Source organism: Gorilla gorilla, chromosome 14, assembly GCF_029281585.2.
Source record: "Gorilla gorilla gorilla isolate KB3781 chromosome 14, NHGRI_mGorGor1-v2.1_pri, whole genome shotgun sequence".
Taxonomy (NCBI): Eukaryota; Metazoa; Chordata; class Mammalia; order Primates; family Hominidae; genus Gorilla; species Gorilla gorilla.
In genome coordinates, this window is record NC_073238.2 from 100,399,151 (window position 1) to 100,420,942 (window position 21,792).

Here is a 21,792-nt window from a genome sequence, read left to right on the forward strand (position 1 = left end):
GCTTTATATATTGTCAGCCTTACCACAAACCACTTTACTGAATGTTCTATTTATTTATATTAATATTAATGTAATTTCTTTATTATTTTTGGTAAAATTACCCACATAATTTCTAGGAATTTAAGGAAGAGTAGTAGAAAGGTAACATACCATCTCTAAGTTAAGTTCAAATGGCTATCATTTCTCTGTGGGCAGAGGCTACTATTTTCATGCCAACAAATAGTGGCTGTTCAATGTGTTTGTGCAACTGAATTCATATGAAATTAGCTAAGTCCAGATTACGTGTCTATATGATGATGTTTAATCGCAAATATGTAAAGAAAGAAAGGAAATAATGGGATGTATTGTCTATGTAAAAGAAAACAGAGCGCTGAACATACACTATCACCATATGGAAATAATTTTTCATCTGAAATCAATATTTATTAAAATCCATATATAAAATAACTACTTTCTTATATAGTGGAGATAAAATTATTTTTATGTTGAATAAGAAGGAAAGTCTAATTAAAAATCTATATAATTCATTTTTTCCCATTTTATGAGATATGTTCATAAATTTGTCTCCTAATTTGACAATCTCAGAATGCATATGTCATGTGGCATTTATACATGAATTAATACATAAAGGCTTGATGTCTTTGAATTCAAAATCATGCTCTCAAGCCATTAAGTGTATCCATGCTACACAGACATAGATATATTTTATTTTTTAAAAATAAAACTATCAATGGTGATTTTTTTCCTTTTCCAATAGAATACTTTGCAAATTTTTAGATTCATGACAATTATCAATTTTTTACTTATTTATTCAGATATTTATTTATTATCTACTTTATGCCAATGTTGTGTTCTTTGTTGGGATTATAACAGTGAAACACAAATATTCTGTCCATACCGAACATGCATTCTTTCATTGAACAATGACTGTAACTGCACAATTGAATGGACTCTTAATCACATATGCTTAGCATTAATATCTGTCATGATTACTGAAATGTGTTTCACTCATTTGTACTCTTCACATTAAATAACCCTCAGGTGAATGTATGAGTTTTGAATCTCATACCTGAATTATGTGCAGCTGGCCCTTTTAAGAACAGTTTCTGAATATTAATTTCATGAAGGTAAAAAATGAAGGAGCTAATTAGGTATAGTACTCTAAAATTCAGACTTATAGTAAACATTTATCGTCACTATAAAATGCAACATTGAGGTTAAAGTCTAGTATTTATTTTGACCCATCTACTTCTAGGATGATGGGATATTTATAAATATATTAAAGATAATCTTATTGTTTCCATCTAGAATTTCTTAAATCTGTCATCCTTGAGATTTCAAAACATTATCTGGCCAGTGAGCTTCATTTGTGATAATATTTAATAAATGTATATATATAATATGTCATTTTTCAGAAAATCCTGTCCAGACATTGTCTCTGTCAGTTATAACAACTGAATTTCTAACTACCATCAAATTGTTTAATATTGAATGATATATTAATATATTTATGCTTCTCTTTAGCAATTACACACCTCTGTGTTTTTGAAGACCAGGGAAATTCACTGATACACTTTCTAAGTAGATTTATTTTTTAAAAGTTTTTTGTTTTGATAAAATATAGTTAAACTCAAACAGAATTTTATCATTTGAATGAAAATGTACTGAAAATATCTTTAAACCAGAAGATATATATCATTCTACCTAAGTATCAAGAAAATATGGGGAATTTTACAGAAACTTTGTATGTTACCAGATAGTTTTAACGTGTAAACATGAAGGCTAATAAGTAAAAATGGGAACTCAATTAAATTACTAAGTATGACAAGTAAATTAAATCAATGTAAGGGTTGAAAATTCCACTGATAAGCTTATGCCAGATTAAAATTGAGAAAATATATTCTGACAAAAGATCCAAACTGAAATCAACTCCATATGAATTTAATAATGTTTTAACTATCTGACTCAATAAGCCCAAAAGTATAGCTAAAAATTAAAGTGATCTAAACTAAGACAAAGGAATAGGCTTCTAAAGAAAACTAATGTTAGAATTTATAACTGTATTCCAAATTAATTCATTAATTGATTAAACCACCCGTTTTTTATTAACTTCATGTTGTACACAACAAACCAAGTGTAGTAGTGTTATGGGATCCTTGAGTTGCTTTTCCATTCAGAAACTTCTGTGGCCAGTGGTGCCTTTGCCCGAGTTTTTCTCAGGCCCATTGGGCCCACTCAGGCTGGCAGGCTGTGCTCAGCTCATACTACTGGCCTGGCTCCCACGCCTGCCAAGGGTGAGCGGGGTGGTGAGGGGTTTGTGAGTGAGTGAGTGTGGGGTCTGGCCGCTGTGCACAGCCAGGCATACTGGCTGCAGCGGGGCCGGCAGCTCTGGGTGCTGGCACAGGCGATGGCTCCCTGCAAGTCTGTGGCTGGGTCAGGCATACCATAAGCAGCTTCCATGGCTGACACTGGGTACGAAGCGGTGTCCAGAAGCTTGGAGACAGCAGGAATTGCAGAGCCCTAAAAAGAATGTCAAAGCCCTGGCTTGGGAAGCTCCTGGGTCTGGGCTCCCTGAAGGGCCACAGCTCTTCTCTCCTTCTCTCTTCTTTTCTTCTTGTCACTCACAACGTAGTGAGGAAGGGGCGTGTTTCAGCCCTGTTTGTGTTATGGCTCTTTTAGCCCCACCATTCATTAGGTCCTGAGTTCTTGTCCTGCATCCAGAAGAATGAGGTAGACAGAAGGCACTAAGCTGCCTTCAGCACCCCCTTCAGCCTCCCTCCCATGCTTGTTGGCACCTAAAGTCCACAGGGGGCTGAGGCAGCAGGGAAATGGCGTGTCAGCACTGTCACAAGCATTGGCACACCTGGCCAGATTGAGATAGTCCCCGGGCTCGGCCTCAACTTCGCTCTGAGATTGGAGTGGACAATGACAGCAGGGAGAAGCCAGGTAGCAGGAGCAGGCACTTTTGAGCCTGCAGGCAGGTGCAGGGAGGTCCTTCCCAGGCCTCCAAGAGTGCAGAGATGCCTGGGTCCACGGCCGTGGCCTGGTTGGCTGCAGCTGCTCCTGGGAGGGCAGGGCTCCTGCCTACTCCTGGCCCCTAGTATATAGAAATGACTGGGTCCGCAGCCATGGCAGTGTGGCTGCAGCCGCAGCTGGGTAATTCCTGCTCTGTCAGTGCAGTTTCCCGTGCTCGGGGCCACATAGCAGGGTGCCTCCGGCCCAGCTGCTGCAAGAACCTGCACCTGATGCTTGTCCCTATGGACTATGTGTGGGGTCTGTGCTCCAAATTCTGAGCCTCAGCCTCCAGGGTGGGCAGGTAGATTTGTGAATCACATACCTTGGTGATTCACGTGTATGGTGCCCGTCTTGGGCAAACAAACCCAGGTGGGCAGCTTTTCTTTGCTGTTCTTCTAGTTTGCCTCCTCTCTGCATTTTCTTCACAGGAGTGGCAGGTGAGATGTAGGTGGCATGGTGGCCCCAAAGAACTCTGCACAAATGAACCTGATGCTCTTGGGGCCAGCCCCACAATTCCTGGCTGTGCCTTCAGCCAGGGGCTTGTGGGCTCCTGTGACGTGGTGGGGAGCGAGGTTGAGGCCACGTTGGAGGTTCTGGGCCTGGGAGCAGGTTCTGCGTTGCTGTGCGAGGGTGGGGATGGTACAGTTGGTTGCCTTGGGGGTGTGGAGCACAGGAGATGAGGGGGAGAGGAGACCCACCACCCGGGCCTCCCCACTGCAGCCAGTGTGATGGCAAAGGCTGCTCCAGATGGCCCACTGCTGCCATCAATAGTTTCTGTGATTAATGCTGTTGGAGATACTAAGACCAAGCAGTGTCTGTATCATCCAGGGTCTTAATCTGTGAAAGAGCAAATAAGGCAAGCTCAAAAACTAACTTTAATATAACATGTTGAGAGGTACCATCATCCCCTTGGTCCCTGGCTTTTATAGGATTTCTTTTCATCATCTTTCCCATAACTTGATACATTTTAATATGTGATGCATGTTTACACATGTCAATATTTGTACAAAAGTATACAACCTGTCCCTCTTACAGGGTTAGGGTCCCTGTGATTGTTCTACTCTCTCCATAAATTAATAGAAAGTTTTACTTCAGTTTGGAGTTGATAAACTGAGGGAAAAGAGGAAAGCTTATTTGGGAGACAAACTGACCCAGCAATTTTTTTTATCAGCTTTAGCACCTTGCTGTAAGAAAACTTTATTCTCTATTTTTATTATCTTTCTTTACACATTTTGTTTTTTAAAATATGTTTCAAGTTTAAAAGTTAGTTTTAAATTTTAATTAATCACCTTTCTCAAGTTACTCTTTTAAAAGCTCCAAATATCTGTTACTATCCTTTTATCTCAGTTTATATACACATGCTTAAAAAACTTGCTTACACAATGGCCCAAATAATACTAAAGTAAAAAATCCTCACATATTAGATTTGCTCAATAACAAGAATGATTAATATAGTTTCCCTGTCCTGATCATGGTCTATTTAGCAACATAGATATTTAGGAAATGAACTCAATATATTAAATTAGTATTAGATCATAAATAAGCAAATGATGCATTGTAGCTAAAAATACACATACATATTTCTTGGTTTAAATAAATCGACCCAATAGTCCCATAGATAGTTATTTTTGATAAACATAGAAATGGACTCTTCTGGTCTTAAAACTTGCAACTTATATTTTTTCACTTGAGTTCCTTTCTTAAGAAACAATCTTATGGCCTCTCAGAGTATTGGAGAACTGAAACTCACCAGATTACCATATTCAGACGATGAGATGCTGAACAGCTCATTCATCATGATTGCTTCCTTGCCCCTCCCTAGTTCTTGTTTCCCTATGCACATTATTACATTCCTTCCCCGCTATGTAAGTCCCTCATTTTAGTTGGTCAGCGAGATAGATTTGAGACTGAGCTCCCATCTCCTCAGCTGCAGCATCTGGTTAAAGACTTCCTCTTCAGCAACACTTGTCATCTTGGTGACTGGCTTTCTGTGTGGCAAGGAGCAGGACCTAGACCAAACCCCTGGTGTTTTGGTAGTAAAGTGTGTAGGGTTCCCAGATAAGTCACATCTAAATAGAGTTTTGTGCCAATAAAATATATTTATTGGATAAGCAAGATAAGAAAGAAACTCTCAGGCAGGCAGGGACAACTTACATCATGTGCAGAATCAAGGAGTAAAGCACTCCTGATATCAGGAGGAGAAAACAATTGCTGGTGTGTAGATCATGGATACTGTGTTGGTTGTACAAGATCAAGACAGAAATATGTATTTTTAGTTGACAAATTCGTATATATTTATCAGGTACAATATGATGTTTTGAAAACATCATATAATGAAATATATATTGTGGAATGGCCAAATCAAGCTGATTAGCACATGCATTGCCTCACATATCACAGAGGGATGCAAAAAGAAGCACAAATTTTTCAAATGTTAGAGACATATCATTGTTGGTTCTCAGTTGCTTTCCCCAACACATGGTGATAGGGAAGGGTGTAGGGCACCTTTGATGAGATCACAGGTGTGGACTATGAGGGGCTTGTGTGGCTTGGAGGGGCCTACCCTGGGCTTCCTTGTGTTACATGTGGGTGCCCCTTGCCAATTGGCCAGAGGCATCTGAGGTGAGAAATAAGCCCATGTTGGCATCCTTGGCATCCTTCAGGAAGACCTGAAGTGAGAGCCTTGGAAAGTCAGGATCCAGCAGGAGGACATTTTGCTCTCTTGAGTATTTGCTGTCAAGTAAGCTGCCTACAGGGCTTTCCGTAGAATGTGGGTGCCTGGTTACTAGCATTCTAAGTTCTGTTGGGGTTTTTCACCAAGGAAGCGAGGTTACTTTTTCAAGGTTCCAATGTTCCTTGTATTAACTCTGGTCACCCTGTTTTATAATAGGTCTCTTGATCTTATTCCTCATATCTAACTGAAATTTTGTATCCTTTAACTAACATCTCCTCAACCTCTCCATGGCCACCAAACTTTTGATAACTTTTATTCTACTGTCTGCCTCTATAGGTTTAACTTTTTCAGATTTCATATATAAGTGAGATCACTCAGTATTTGTCTTTCTGTGCCTGGCTTATTTCACTTAACATGATGTCCTCCAGGTAAAACAGAAATCCGAATGGATTGAGTGGAATTGTGACACATCATAAAGGCTCTTAAGTATCAAACTGATCCCTTACATTTATCCTGAAACTACTACATATGTTACAAAAATTTTTTTTAAGCAAGTGAGTGGCACATTGATCATTGTTGTTCAAGAAACGTATGGTAGGGCTGGGCATGGTGGCTCACACCTGGAATCCAAGCACTTTGGGAGGCCAACGTAGGCAGATTGCTTTACTCTAGGAGTTTGAGACCAGCCTAGGCAACATAGCAAAACCTTGTCTCTACAAAAATACAAAAATTAGCCAGGAGTGGTGGCACACATCTGTAGCCCCAGCTACTTGGGAGGCTGAGTTGGAAGGATCACTTGAGCCTTGGAGGCAGAGGTTTCAGTGAGCCAAGATCATGCCACTGCACTCCAGTCTAGGTGACAGAGCGAGGCCTTGTCTAAATTAAAAAAAAAAAAAAAAAAAAAAAAAAAAACGTTGGGGGGGTGGGAGAAAAGAAAATTATGGTGTTTGTGCAAAATAAGTTAGAGGTGAGGAATTTTAATAATTTAGTGCAAATTTATTGATAAACATAAGTAAACTATAACAGAGATGAAAAAAGAGGCATGAATTCTTCAATTATTGGATACATACCATTATTGGAACTTGGAAAATGAATATCTATGAAGGATTACAAGAGAGGGAAAAATAAAGCTTTGTTCAAAATCCTATATTGCTTTCTGGAAAATGGATAGTGCTGCAAAAACAATCATTAAAAGATCAGATTTATTATTAAAATTGTGAGATTAATTTTGGGTTTGGAAATCAAGTGTCCTCAGATATTTAATTGATGGTTGATGCCATTGAAACCAATGGAGAAGAGAGTTTCATAAAAGATGAACATAATATAATGTCTAATATTAGAATACATAATAAATTTTGGTCACATTTGTTTTGACATGTGCAGTATTATTAATGGCTTGGGCAAGTATTGATTTCATACATAGTGTGTGAGTTGGTTGCTACTCTGCTGTGGATTGAGAAGTGAAAAGCAGCGAAAGAAAATAATCAACTAAACTTTCAGGAAGATTGGTTCTAAAGAAAATGAAAAAATGAATATGCAGGGATGTGGAAGATGCTTTGAATTTCTGTTATTATTTTTGAAATGGTAGAACATATTTATATGATAAGGAAGTGGAATAAGCAAGTACTAAGGTAAACCAGCTTACTGTGAGCTAGTTTCTATATATCACGAAAATAAAACCATTTATGAATTAGAAAATGTAGATTTTTGCAGGCATAAATAGACCAGATAATTTAGCCAATGGAGTCCAGAGTACATCAATGATAATGTATAAAAATAAGTAAATAGTAATGAATTAAATCTTATAGCTGTATAGCATCCATTCAGGTAATTATTTTAAACATAGTGCAAAGATTGGAGGTAAATATTTTGCTTTGGGCAACACTGTTGTATGAGTCTTGTTTATCTGGAGTTACAAGATTTAGTTTTTAATTCCAGTCTTAGCTTTTCTATATTGAGCAAGTTACTTAAATTTTAGTAGTTTTTCACTTGTAAAATGCAAATTATACTTGTGCTTGCTTCGCCAATCATTGTGAAAAGTAAATGACACGGAACCTGATACAATACAAAGACTGATACATTGAAAGATCTCAATACCAAGTAACAGTTTCATTATTAATACATAGTTTCCTAGATCTGTGGCAATACATTATCTTCTTTATATGGTTCCACACATTGTCTTTACTTGTTCTCATAAACTATTGTCTCCTTAAATAGACTTAACACTTCTAGTACATTTATCACTACTTATTGTGAAGAAAAAATATTTTTTACAGTTTTGTTATATCGTGCTACCAAATAATTTTATATTAGGCTCTTTAATAGGGTGTTGCAAAACTTTTATTCTGCATTTCTACTTCTCTTTCTCTTCCTGAGTTCACAATGATGGTAAAACCTGCTTACTTGATGGTGGGATGATCTAGTCTCCCACCTCATAATCTTTTGCAAAGAGGATAGTAAGAATACAAAACACTAATCATCTAATACTTCAAAAGATCTTCCAGTCATCCCGGCTTTGAGCATCACAGCTAGTCAGCCTAGAAATCCAGTAATTGGAAAGTTAGAACTGATATCCTACCTTTTCTTACGCTGGACTTACAACTCCATATTTTATCCTAAACATTTGGAAGATTTGACTCTGATTTAATAAAACCGATTATTTACAGCAGTACTGTCAAATCGAACTTTGTGTGGTGATGACATGTTTTATACTTCTGTCCTATATGGTAGCTGCTAGTGACATTTGGATATTGAGAAGTTGAAATGTGACTAGTGTGACTAATGAACTAAACATTTAACTTAATTTATTTTTTTACTAAAAGGAGGTTTTTAGTAAAAACCACATGGCTAGTGGTTACAGTAAATTGGACCCCCAAGTTCCAGAGTTACCATTTTCAACTGTCCAAATGCTACTCTTAACAGTCATATTATTTTTCTAAGCAAGTGTCCTTATAATGGGGAATAATTCTCTAAATGAAGAGTCTTTGAAGTTTATACTTCAAGTCATGGTTAGTTATTCTGTGCAAAACAACTGATATGATCATCAGCCTTTTCTACCCGTGGTAAGGTTGTGGCATTTTACTGATGATACTGACTCTGTACCTCTATCACAAAGGGGTCTCAATTTCTGTACCTATGTTTGAGACGTCTTCAATGATCTTAGTGATGCAGAATTTTTCTTCTTGGCCATTTTGCAAGCTGGGGTACCCCAGCCAGTGACACTCCACCCAGGCCTTGCTCGGCCATACTGATGTGCCCCAGCTCACCTGTGTTATAGCTTGTACCCACATTCAGTGGTTCCTGAGCTCTTATACCATGCCCAAGAAGAATGAGGATACACTGGATATTGAAGGGTGAGGAGGGCAGAGAAGGATTCTGTTGAACAATGAAAACGGCTTTCACCAGAGAGAGGATGGATGCACAGTTGGTCTCACTACTTAAAGAAAGGAAATTTCCCCATGTGGCTGGGTCTGGGGCCTTTTATGGACTCAGAATGGGGAGTACATGCTGATTGGTTGGTGAGTATGCAAAAAAGGTTAAGTGAAGATGCCACTCAAAGGTGGGCACGACAGTGTAGAAAACCAGTTAGAAAAAAGTAGGTATATGTAAAATAGGTGAAAGGTGGGGATCAGTCAGAAGAAAAGCACACCAAACAGGAAGACAAGTTCTCAATCTGGTCCGAAGATCTAATTTGCAGCTTGTTTTTCAGGCTTTCAACTATCTTTGGACTGAAAGTGGGGTTTTTACCAGGGACCCTCCCCTATCTGCCTAGGCATTTGGCTGCCTCCTGTTGCTATCATTTGCCATTTCATTATCTGTGTGTGCATGAGTGAGTGTGTGTGTGTGTGTGTGTGTGTGTGTGTTCAGGGTAATTTGGGGTGAGTGATGCTAGAGATTCAGGTAGACAGTATTAAGACTGAATGCAAATGCAGAGACTTCACAGGCTATCAAAGAAAAGGCTCAGAGAATATCGACAAAAAATGACCACTAATATCTAGTCTATAGGAACACTAACTTCATGTTCTTTTATCATCTCAGTGGTTATTTTCGTAATCTCCTTGTTCATTTCTAGATCAAAGAAAAGTTTGTGAACATTTTTGAGAGAATAGAAATTATAGAGCTTGTTAAAGTTAGATTTTATTATTAAATATTTGTGCATTTGTTTCATTTTCAGAATGTGAAATTTATTTATATGTTAACTTTCTAAGATTAAAATAATCAGAAGGGAATGTTCAGCCTATTCCTTTGATCATTTCCGTCCTTCTATTTCCTGTGCTTCTTTAATTTGTAGCCAACTTTGCACATGCATTACACATTGCAGAGCAAGGCACATTGAATCACACAGCTGAGAATGTTAGAGGTTGCATGGTTTATGAGAGAATTGCCCATAGTCAGACTAGAACAAAAGTTGTGGAAACCTTAGCACTTTGCTACCTAAGGTCCGTTTTGATAATAGTATGTTTGAGTCAACTTGACAAATATTGGCAGTGGCCCAACCTATTTTCTACACAGAGCAGTTTTAAGCTGATAATTGTTGCACCTGATATAGAATCATTTTGGAAAGAGTTATCAACTGAAGCAAGCTAGACAAAACACCTGGCTTACTAACAGAGAATCTGGACAGTAAACATTAGTTTGGAAATAATTATAGTAATTCCTTCCTGGAGGCCTTTGCCATGTCTTTGGCTTATGGGACTTGAGTTCACAGACTGATAGTAGAAAAAGATAAATACAAACCTTCAAATACAAAGTGAAAAGAATTATGTTTAGAATAAAGTAGATTCATGGATGTAGTGATTTCCTATAGCCTTGAGGATGAAAACAAAAACTACTGTGAGAAATTGTCAGAATCTATAGATTAGATATTAAAATCATTTTATATTTATATTTTGTATTTTACATTTCCCACTTTTAACAGAAACATAGTAAGAGCGGAATAATAAAGATAATAGAAACAGAGTACTGACTACAGTATTTAGTAAGTGACCAGAAAATGCCAAATATAAACGGGATTAGATTTAGGGACATCTAAACATGATATACTGAGACTTTTCTCATCTGGGCCTGAAGGCTGATCGATCCTCATCAAAGGCCGATTCATTCAATGCTGTCATGTGCTTGCACAAAGTAGGTGTTAAATAAATATTGAATCTGCCTGAGTAAAGATGAATAAATTAGTGTCTTTCGAATATTGATGAATATACTTATTTTTAATTTATTTGGTCTAATTTCAGCATGATTGCATTGAGGCAGAATCAAATATTTTAAATAAGCTTATGACATTCTTAGGGTGCTTGTTCATAGGGATTCAATGATACTCCTTATGTTTGTTCCTAGGGATTGCAGATATTCTCTGCAAATGGAAAATACACCAAAGAAATTGCAACAATTTAGCATTTTGTCATTTGCCTCTGCCTGTCATCTGCCTTCACATTCCAAGCCTAATTTTTACCCGTTAGTATAGTCTATGGCACAAAATTAGAGATAAACATTGTGAAGAAAAAAATGTAAAGATGGCTATCTTTATATAGTGTTAATTTTTTATTTAATTGGAATACTCCATAACACATAGGAGAGAAATAAAATGCAATATGCTTTCTGAAGTTTTAAGAGGAAAATAGGAATATTGTCCATCCTGTTCCATTGTCTATAGTATCAGAATAATGTCGTTTGCACAGAATTATCTGATAATTATTCTTTCTGGGATGCTTCAGTTCTTCTTTCTTATTATGCCTGATATGGTTTGGCTGTGTCCCAACCTAAATCTCATCTCAAATTGTAGTTCCTTCCCATAATCCCCATGTGTCATGGGAGGAACCAGGAGGAGATCATTGAATCACGTGGTGGTTCCCCTTTCCTGTTCTAGTGATAGTGAGTTAGTTCTCACGAGATCTGATGGTTTTATAAGGGCCACTCATTCTTCTCTCTCCTGCCACAATGTGAAGAAGGACGTGGTTGCTTCACTTTGTGCCATGATTATAAGTTTCCTGAGGCCTCCCCAGCCATGCTGAACTGTGAGTCAATTAAAGCTCTTCCCTTTATAAATTACTCAGTCTTAGGTGTGTCCTTATTAGCAGCATGAGAAAGGATTAATACAATGCCAAATCTGAAATAATGTCAGTTTCTCCCAGAAAATAAGTTGCCACATAAAAAGGAATATTCACATTTTAAAACTCTGTTATACTTTTTTAAAGTTGCTGAAGTCTGGAAAACTCTGAAACCTGTTAATAACAGCAGTGGACAAACCAACTTGGATTAATATCTCAAATGATTCCTAATTCAGACATATTTCAAAGGCCCATACTTTTCTCTGATGCTTTAAACCAATTATTTCAGGCATAGTGGAAATCTTTTTCTTTACAAATGTCTCTGCTAGACAAAATAAAATGTTAGCTGACACATATAATGAATGTTTTAATTCACTGTGTGTAGATGGAAAATAGAACCCCTAAGAAAACCTTAAGAAGAAAGTTATCTCACAGTAATTTTCAGTTCCTCATTTCCCTGTGAATTATGCCTACTGATGTGGAATATTTCTACAAGAAAGGTGGAAGATAATATGTAAAATAGTTGGTGACTTTTCATAGAGGGAAATGATAGGAAAGAGAATTTTATTTTACAGTTCACTAATCTATATTTGAACATGTACAGTATTATATAGCTTACATAATGTGATTTTTTTCTCCTCTACTCTTATTGAAAGTGTTTAGAAGACATAGCCACTGTAAGAGAATTTTTTTTTAAAGCAGGTTGATTTAATTTGTGATTCCCCATACTCTCCCCACTCAGCTCTACCTACCTATTCAATTTTACAAAGTTTTAGGGCAATAGGGGAAAAAACCAGAAATAAATCCATGTATCTACAGCCAAATAGTTTTCAACAAAGACACAAAAAAAACATACCTTAGGGAAAAGACATCCTTTTCAATAAATTCTGCTGGGAAAATTGGTTATCTATAGGCAAAAGAATGAAACTGGACCCCTGTCTCTCACTATGTATAAAAATCGAGGTATACATTTAAACGTAAGACCTGAAAGTATACAACTACTAAAAGAAAACATAGAAAAGACACTTCAGGTTATTGGTCTAGGCAAAGATTTCACGGCTAAGACCTCAAAAGCACAGGCAATAAAAATGGGATGATGTTAAACTAAAAATCTTGTGCATAGCAAAGGAAATAATCAACAGAGTGAAGGAACAGACTGTCAAATGGAGAAAATATTTGCAAACTATTCATCCAACGAGGAACTAATATCCAGAGTATACAAGAAACAACTCACCAGTAAAAAGACAAATAATCTCACTAAAAAGTAAGCAAATGACATGAATAAACATTTCTTGAAAGAAGACACACAAATGGCCAACAGACACATGAAAAAAAATTCAATATATCTAATCATCAGGGAAATACAAATCAAAAGGCCAGTGAAATATCAGTTTGCCCTAGTTAGGATGGCTACTATCAAAAAGAGAAAGAAATAACAGATGCTGGCAAGGATTTGGGGGAAGGGAACACTGTTGATGGGAATGTAAATTAGTAAGACCACTATGAAAAACAGCATGGAAATTTCTCAGAAAGCTAAAAACAGAACTACCATAAGATCCAGTAATCTCACTACTGGGTATTTATCCAAAGGAAAATAAATCAGTATATAAAAAAGATACCTGAACTTCCATGTTTATTGAACCACTATTGGCAACACCAAAGATATGAAATCAATCGAAGTGTCTACCAACAAATGAATAGATAAGGAAAATGAGGTGTGTATACACAATGGAATAGTTTTTGGCCATAAAAAAAGAATCACATTCTTTCATTTGAAGCAACATGGATGGAACTGGAGGTCATTATGTTAAACGAAATGAGACAGGCACAAAAAGACAAGCATTACAAGTTCTCACTTGTGTGTAGAAACCAAAAAAGTTGTTCTCGTGGTAGAGAGTGGAAATGATAGATACCAAAGGCTGAGAAGAGTGTGTTGGTGGGAATGGGATGAAGAGAGGTAGGTTAACGGGTACAAGCATACAGTTAGATAGAAGGAATAAGTTTGAATGTTTCATAGCAGACTGTAGTGACTGTAGTTAACAATATTGTATATGTCAATAATAATATTAACAATATTGTATATTTCAAATAGATAGAAAATGCAAAATGTTTACAACACATAGAAATTATAAATACTCAAGGTGATGGATATACAAAATACCTTTACTTGATTATTTCATATTCTATGCATGTAAAACATGCTACATGTACACCACAAATATGTACAAATATTACTTATCAATTTTTAAAAATCCTGCAATCACAACTCTCCAAATACCACTAGAAATGTTAAAGGAGACAAAATGAAGCAGAAGGAAAATACCCATAAGAAAGTCTGTCATAATCTCTGCTTTATATTTTCTTAGTAAAGCTAAAATTAATAAACATGAGTAGGTATATTCACCTCACTTTTGGAAAAAGATAGAAAATAAAAATAATCAATAATGTTGAAAGTCTACAACACATGCTGCCCATTCAGCTAGAAATAAACCTTGTTACTTGGGGTAAGAACAAGACAGTTTGTTTACCTGTTTACTATTTTTTTCTATGGGAGATATTGAAATCTGTGCTCTGAATTGTTATCCAAGCTTTTCAGATATACCTACATTCCCTACGTAAACACCTTTAATTCAGGAATATAAGCTGTTGATAAATATCTGTCACCAATAGTCTATATATTATATATATGCTATTGTTATAGAATATAATGCACTACATTATGTGTGATATATGTTTATAAATTATATAAGTAAAAATAATGAGGAATACAAAATACTTAATAGTAATATTTGTTGTTAATTGCTTCTTACAAAGAAACTAGGAAAAACTCTTAATTAGCATGATTATAAAGTATATTTTTATCCTTTTTATCCAGTCTAGAATCTCTTGGATGCTTTTCAAATTTCCATTGTTACATACAGACACTGAGAACTCTGCTTCTCAGGTACAATCTGCAGTGGCTTTGTAACATGATAACTTTTCTAGAATGAACTACATTTCCCAGAATTCCTTTCTCCATATATTTTTGGTTAGAGTTGACCACAAGAGAGATTCTTGTGAAAGGCTGAGAAAGTTGAAATAAAGCAGGAGTCATTTGATAGCATACACCTACTATCATTTATGTGCTCACTCCTCTCAGGATTGTGCGATAGCCACTAGTGCTGTGACTGCTCCGCCTTCCCTGAGATCCTCCTTCGGCAATAGAGAATCTGGGCCCACGTGTTTAGCCCTGAGACAAAGACATTTGGCTTCTCAGGATGCCCACACCACCAAGGACACAAGCAATAAGAACTGACATATATTTTAGTCCTGCCTCATGGGTTCCCAGCTTGTGCTTCTATAGGTTCCAGCTTGTTCTTGACCTCTCCCATGTTACATCTATCTCCTCTTCCACACCTGGTGTCCTGCATACTTCAAACTCTAACATCATATGTGAAGACAACAGGCTTACTGGACTGCTTAACTAGCTCCCACAATTTCATGAGGTCAACAAAGACCAACTGTGGCGGTCTGCCTCCAAGAGGAGCCTCAATGCTCCCAGCCCCTGGTATTCAGATCCTTGTTAGTATCCTTCCACATTATAATCAATAAAATATAGCATAAGGAATGGTATATAAGTACCAAGGTTATGCTATTAAAAAAATTGCACTTTTGTGTCAGGGGAGCTTAACTTCTCTTCCCCCATTTGATGACTCACTCTGGAAGAACAAGCTGCTATGTTATGAACAGTTCTGTCGAGATCTTTTGTGCCCAGGAACTGAAGTTTCTGACTAATAATCATTAAGAAACTGACAACTGCCAGGAACCACTTGAGTGAGCTCAGTAGTAAATCCTTCCCAGGTGTGCCTTCAGCTAGGTCTGCAGCCCTGACCAACGACTTGACTGCAGCCTCATAAGAGTCTGAGCCAGAACCACTCAGCTAAGTTACTCCTAACTCACAAAAACTGTGAGACATATATGTTTGCTGTTTTAAGCTACTAAATTTTAAGGTAATTTGTAACACAGCAGTAATAACTACTCAGTACAATTTATCAAGTCCTATGCTTCACTAATGAGTTCATCAAAAGTTAAATTAATTCTATCGAAGGTTTTCAAGTCTTCCTAAATAATATATATTCAGATTGTTATTATCAGGTAAAATTACTTTCTCTCTGACCTTAACATCCTTCCTATTTGTATTATCTCTACCAAATGTGTTCTCTTTATGTGTGTGGCATCTTTTCAATCAGTGTATTATGACCCTAGGTAAAGTGTTTTAAAGGTTAATTACTAATTTGAATATGAGATGGAAACAGCCTTATCATTTTTGCAACACACAAATGGGAAGAGAGGGATCAGCTTTACTCTTATCTAAGTTGTGCATTGTCAAAGTCACTTTATCCTGCATCGTGACTTTAAACATAATCTATAAATCCTATTTCTCTCATATATTCCTGGGCCTCTTGCATTTCTTTAATTGCCAGATTTATATGTAAGCACTTTTTGACATCTTCAAAAGATAGCAAATTGACGCCTCAAACTAAACATGTTCCAAATATCTCATATTCCATTGAGCTTGATAACCATTCTGCAGATAGTCTGTATTGATTCTAACAACTTTCATGCAATCATTTTCTTTTTGCTTGGAAAAGTGGAAAACTTGATATCGTTAGCTTTGAGTACAAAACAGTTTTGACAATTAAGGTGTTTTTTAACTTATTTGCTGGTTTCTGTTGCCAAACTGGGTTATGCAAACATGAATTTCTTGCTCACAATATGCTATTTTTTAGCTTTATGAGTGTGAAATGTCACAGTGGAAATGTCAGCATCACTGGCAGTGACTTTTTAATCTGGCTTCCTAATCAGTCTATTGCATCTATAGGTGTTCATTTTCCAGCTTTCTGTGTATCTAGACATGGTTGCACTGATAGAATCAGTGGCAGGTTTTTCATTTCAGTGATGCCTGGAAAATAATAACTCCTGGCAGCCACCCTATTTAAGGTGTTTCTCAGTGGTTCTGAAAGTCATTCCTGGAGGTTCAATGTAGATTTTGCCATTTAAGTTCTTCCAATATACTTACTCACTTTCCTATTAAGTCCCTTTCTGCCTAGAGTTGGATGGTAATTTCTAGGTGCTACAATAAACTCAAACTTATGCCTTTCACTTCCTGTATGTCTACTTCACCCCAATGTTTCCCATCTCAGATAATTCCCTTTATTCAGTTGCTTAAATGTAATTATCAGAGTCATCCTTGACTCCTTCTTTTGTCTCATCCTCATATACAAAACAACAGCCAATCCTATTGGCTAATATTACTCTGAAATTTATTCAGAATTCAATCACTTTTTGTCACCTCTTCCTCTACCACCAAAGTTAAAGACAAGCTCACCTATTTCCTTAATGATTGTGATTCCCTTCTAACTTGTTCCCCTGATTCTAATCATGCCTTTCTATAATCTTTCCTTCATAAAGTAATTAGAGTGATGTATAAATATCAGTTATTTGGGAGTCCGAGGCGGGCGGATTGCCTGAAGTCAGGAGTTCAAGACCAGCCTGGCCAATATGGTGAAACCCCATCTCTACTAAAAATACAAAAATTAGCCAGGCATGATGGTGGGTGTCTGTAATCCCTGCTGGGAGACTGAGACAGGAGAATTGCTTGAACCCGGAGGGAAAGGTTGCAGTGAGCCGAGACCGTGCCATTGAACTCCATCCTGGACAACAAGAGCAAAACTCTGTCTCAAAAAAAAAAAACAGAAAACAAAAAACAAAACTTGGTTATATCTCACGAACCTACGTAAAATTGCCGTGACTGAGTTAATCCCCTCACCATTTTCTCTTGCTTTATTTTTCTCTATAGCACTTACTATTTTCTGGTATAAGAACTATTTATTCAGCATTGGTTGATTGGCTCTTTAACCAGTTTTTGTGCTCCCATCCGGAAAACCATCAGCCATATGAAAGTAACATTTTTTTCTGTCTATTTACTGCTATATCTCCAGCATCTAGAACAGCAGCTGTCACACAATAAGTTGCTCAACAGATATTTGTTGAACAAATGAATGGCAGCCCTCCATTCTATCTCTGAATGACTCTTTATCTCACTAAGAATCAAGGACATAGAGTTTTTCATCTCCTGTTATGCTCCACAGAATCTGGCTCTCGGCTAACCCTGTAACCTCATTCCTACCTTTTTCATTTTGCTCCAGCCATATCGGCCTCACTGCTTTTCTGTGGACAGACCATACAGTGGTCCCTTGAGGGCCTTTGCAGTTGCTGGTCCTTCTGCCTAGAATGTGCTTTTTCTAGCGATCTAGGTACCTTCCTTGCTTCTCGGTTTTTAATATTTTCTTTTTGATAGAAGATAGTATTTGATACATTTTTTGAATCTTTAAGCAATAATCAGGGTAAATGTATTCTTATTTTTATATGTAATTTAATGGGGAGCATATGGAGTACTGCATATTATTCTCATCCTATGAAAGCATATGGAACTCCTAAGATAGGCTTAGAATGAGTGACTAGGGCAATATTTTCTGCAAAAATGCAGACGATATATCAAACAGATTTTTAGCTCTGTGAAATGCCAGAGGAAGAGATGAGCCATTTGATAATTGCCAGAACCTTTCTCGAAAAGCTCACCAGGACCATGAGTCATTATTTAGGTGACAAGATGTCAGGATATGACAAGACATTTCTGTTATATAACATGACAAGGAGCTTAACCCAGTTCTAATGCTGAAAAATACAAGTCGAAGTAAAAATAAAAATGAAATAGGTCTTCCTTAGTTTCTTTGATGAAAAGATATCAAAGGACTTTATAAAGTACTTCTATTTTCAAAACGCACAAACTAAGATTCTAAGCCAAAAAGTAGGTGCATTTATAAATGGATACTCAAATGTTCCTTTAGTGATGTATACAGCAATCTTAACAAAAACTTGGCAAAAGAACATAGCTTTGTCAGCTTGGTATATTAACTGTAAGGAAATAGTTTTTATTAAAAACAGAAGACTTTTTGTGGAATAAGAATTTAAAGTTTAGAAATATCTTATTTTTATAGATTTCCTAAATTTCTTTGGATATATTTAAAATTACATTAGAATGGTACAGGAGTGTTGTCCTGAAGAAAATAGAGCAGCTTCCATATAAATTTTAAAAGTATACATATTTTTAAAAAAACATTTTAAAAACAACTGTTATTAAAAAATGACTTCAATGAAAAAGGATAAGTTTATCAGTGAAATAAACTACGTGATTTTTAAAAAAGACAACTTTAATACATTTAAATCACATTGAAAAATGATAATTTCAAATGTCAATAATGGCTCCATGAATTAATAGAAGTGCAAAGCTAGCCAAGTCATTATTTGACATTAATTGTAAGTTGAAAAGGATGTTGTGCCCATAAAATATTAGCTTCCATTGAAATTATGACCTAATGAAGTAATGGAACTTCTACTGAGGTTTATGATTAACCATACCCTTCAATTATGAAATGTTTTTGAATCAAATTATTTTATCTCTGAATCTAGTTACAATCAGTGAATCACTTCAACAACAGCTTAGACCACAAATAGTTGATGTACCAAAATTTGAAGGAGAATGTTATTGCACACTGTTTTCTCATTTAGTATGTAAACACATATAAACAGCCAACTTACTTAGGTAAAAGTGACACAAAGTTAAAATTTTTGAAGGAAGATGCAGTGAGCTAAGGTGATATGGTGACATCTGCCTCAAATATCTTCCATTAAAAGTTGTTTTAGTATGATTTCTTAACAAGGATCTAGTTTCCTTTACTACACAGGTGTCCTTGTGTTAGGTAGAACTATAATCACTTTCAGAGTATAATTTTGACATTATTCTTACTTTCTAAAGCTCACATCCAAAGAGTCACAATAATATTCTAGTGAAGAATGAGTTTTTCTTAGACTCAAACTTTTTCACAATGCTCCTCTGAATTTATTTGCTGCTAAATATGTGTACTTACCATATGAGCTATAGAAAAAAATAAGCTACTGTAATCTCAAAAGCTCAGTTGAGAAAACGTTATTTATGAATAATTGTCTGGAATGTACTTAATTCATCTATTAGTCTAATACCCTGAAATCTATTTTTGGATTAAATCAACCAATCAAAAAACCACGTATCTATAAAATTGGTTTTAGGAATTGGCCTTTGTGTTAATTCCATCCACAGAATATTTGGAGCAGTATTATGAGAAATATTTATAAGAAACTCATCCTCTCAATTTTATTTTAAAATGTTATTGGAAGGATATTAATTAATCAATATAATAATAAATGTAAATTACCAGGCAATAAATTGAAAGCATTATTATAGAAATGTAGTATAAAATAATGGTGAAGAGATTAAATTTTAAAATTTTGCAGTCAATCATATCTGGGTTTTAGTTACAGCTTGTTTACTTAACACATGAGTGATGTTTGGCAAATTAGTCTTATTTTGTTTCTTCATCTTTATAAGAATGTAACAAAACATCACATGTAAGTCACTTGGCAGGTTTCATAGATCTGAATAAGAATTCATTAAATATCAAGAATTATCATTTCTAATAGTCTTTCTTTTTGAAGGCTATATGAAGAAAATATATCTGTGGTCTTAATTGATGAATGGTTATGCGGCACCTGAAAACTGTTTTACGTGACATAATCTTGTGATTTTTGTAGCCACTTTTGCTTCCATTTTTATTTTACTGCAAAAATTTTAGAGCTCTGTATGTACCTGCTTCTAGAAATGGAATTTGACATTATGACTTCCCTTTACTCTTTTTGAAAATAATTTCACCTTTGGCTCCTGTTTAAAATTAACTAGTTTATCACTACTCTGTGAAGCACCTGTGCCAGTGAAAAAATCATATAAAAAGTCAGAAGCCACTCTATTTAATCAAGTAAAAGGTGCTTAGGATGATATTAGGGGTTTAAAACCACTGAAAGATCAGGAGAGTGGTAGTGAAGAGAGCTTCCACAATAGAGGATTTCACACCAAAGTTGTCAAATTGAAGCAGTGAAATCTGTTTCTCAAGAGCTAGTTTGTAAATTTCTGCAGTTGCCAAGATTCTCTAAGGAGGTCCTACCAACTACTTAGGTTGCAGTGATGAAGTAAATAGTTCTCAAGAGCCGGGAGACATGCTGTAAATCTCTCCTCTGCATAAGCTTCAGGATGCAACTGCTTCTCAGAAATAATGGCTTCTGTTTCACTTCTTTGTGCTAAATCACACGTGAACGCCTGTTATTGGCGCACTCCAACTAGGAACCACATACAGGGAGGAGGATTCTGGGAAAAATAATCTTTAGCTTTAGAAAAGAGTGGTGGTGCCTAATGGGCAACAGGTAAGGAAACACATCACCTTAAATACTGTTTCATTCATTCAACACAAATCTAGAGTATCTAGTACTTGCTAGCCAGATACTCTGAATACAATGCATGTCGTTTCTGATATAAGGAACTTTAAGGAAGGCAGTAATTGGGCTAGATGTCATAAGAATAGTGGGTACTGTCAAGGAGAATTCCAGAGGGTTGGAAAAGAAGTTAACAGGTATAAATATTATTAGGGGTAGAACAGTGGAGTTAAGGAAATAAAGTCATATTAGTCTTCTGTAAGCACTAGATGTTTAAACTGAGAACTAAAGGAGAAGGAATCAAAATATCATTTATTATTTACCTGGCAACTTTCGTTTATTTCCTTTGTTCTTACAAAAATCATGAGACAATTATGAGTGTCTCCATTTGACAGATAGAGAAACTTATCTAAAGTCGCACAGCTAGTAAAGGGCAGAACAAGAATGTGATTGAAAAGTTTACTAATTCAGTGTTCTATGTTTTCCATTCTTCTATACTGACTCTCATATCATCCAGGGTTACATTAATAAAGCAGGTACAATATAAACAATATGGAGAGAAAAATTAACTTTGTTGTTTTAAGAATTGTAGGTATAAATGATAATCTCACAAAAGCATAAAATCAAATTTTATATATTTATTTAAATGTAAATGCAGAAAAGATACATGTGATGCAGTAGAATGTAATTTAACTCATGCTTGTATATGTAAAT

At 36.0% G+C, this 21,792-nt stretch overlaps 1 long non-coding RNA gene across 1 annotated transcript in view; it reads left to right on the top strand.

Moving 5' to 3' along the window:
• Positions 1 to 5,633: 5,633 nt before the first annotated feature.
• Positions 5,634 to 21,792, top strand: part of LOC129526256 (uncharacterized) — a 52,573-nt gene continuing 36,414 nt past the window's right edge. Inside the window, exon 1 of the long non-coding RNA XR_008670874.1 lies at positions 5,634 to 5,755. This is a non-coding gene — a long non-coding RNA (uncharacterized lncRNA). The remainder of the gene's footprint in view (positions 5,756 to 21,792) is intronic.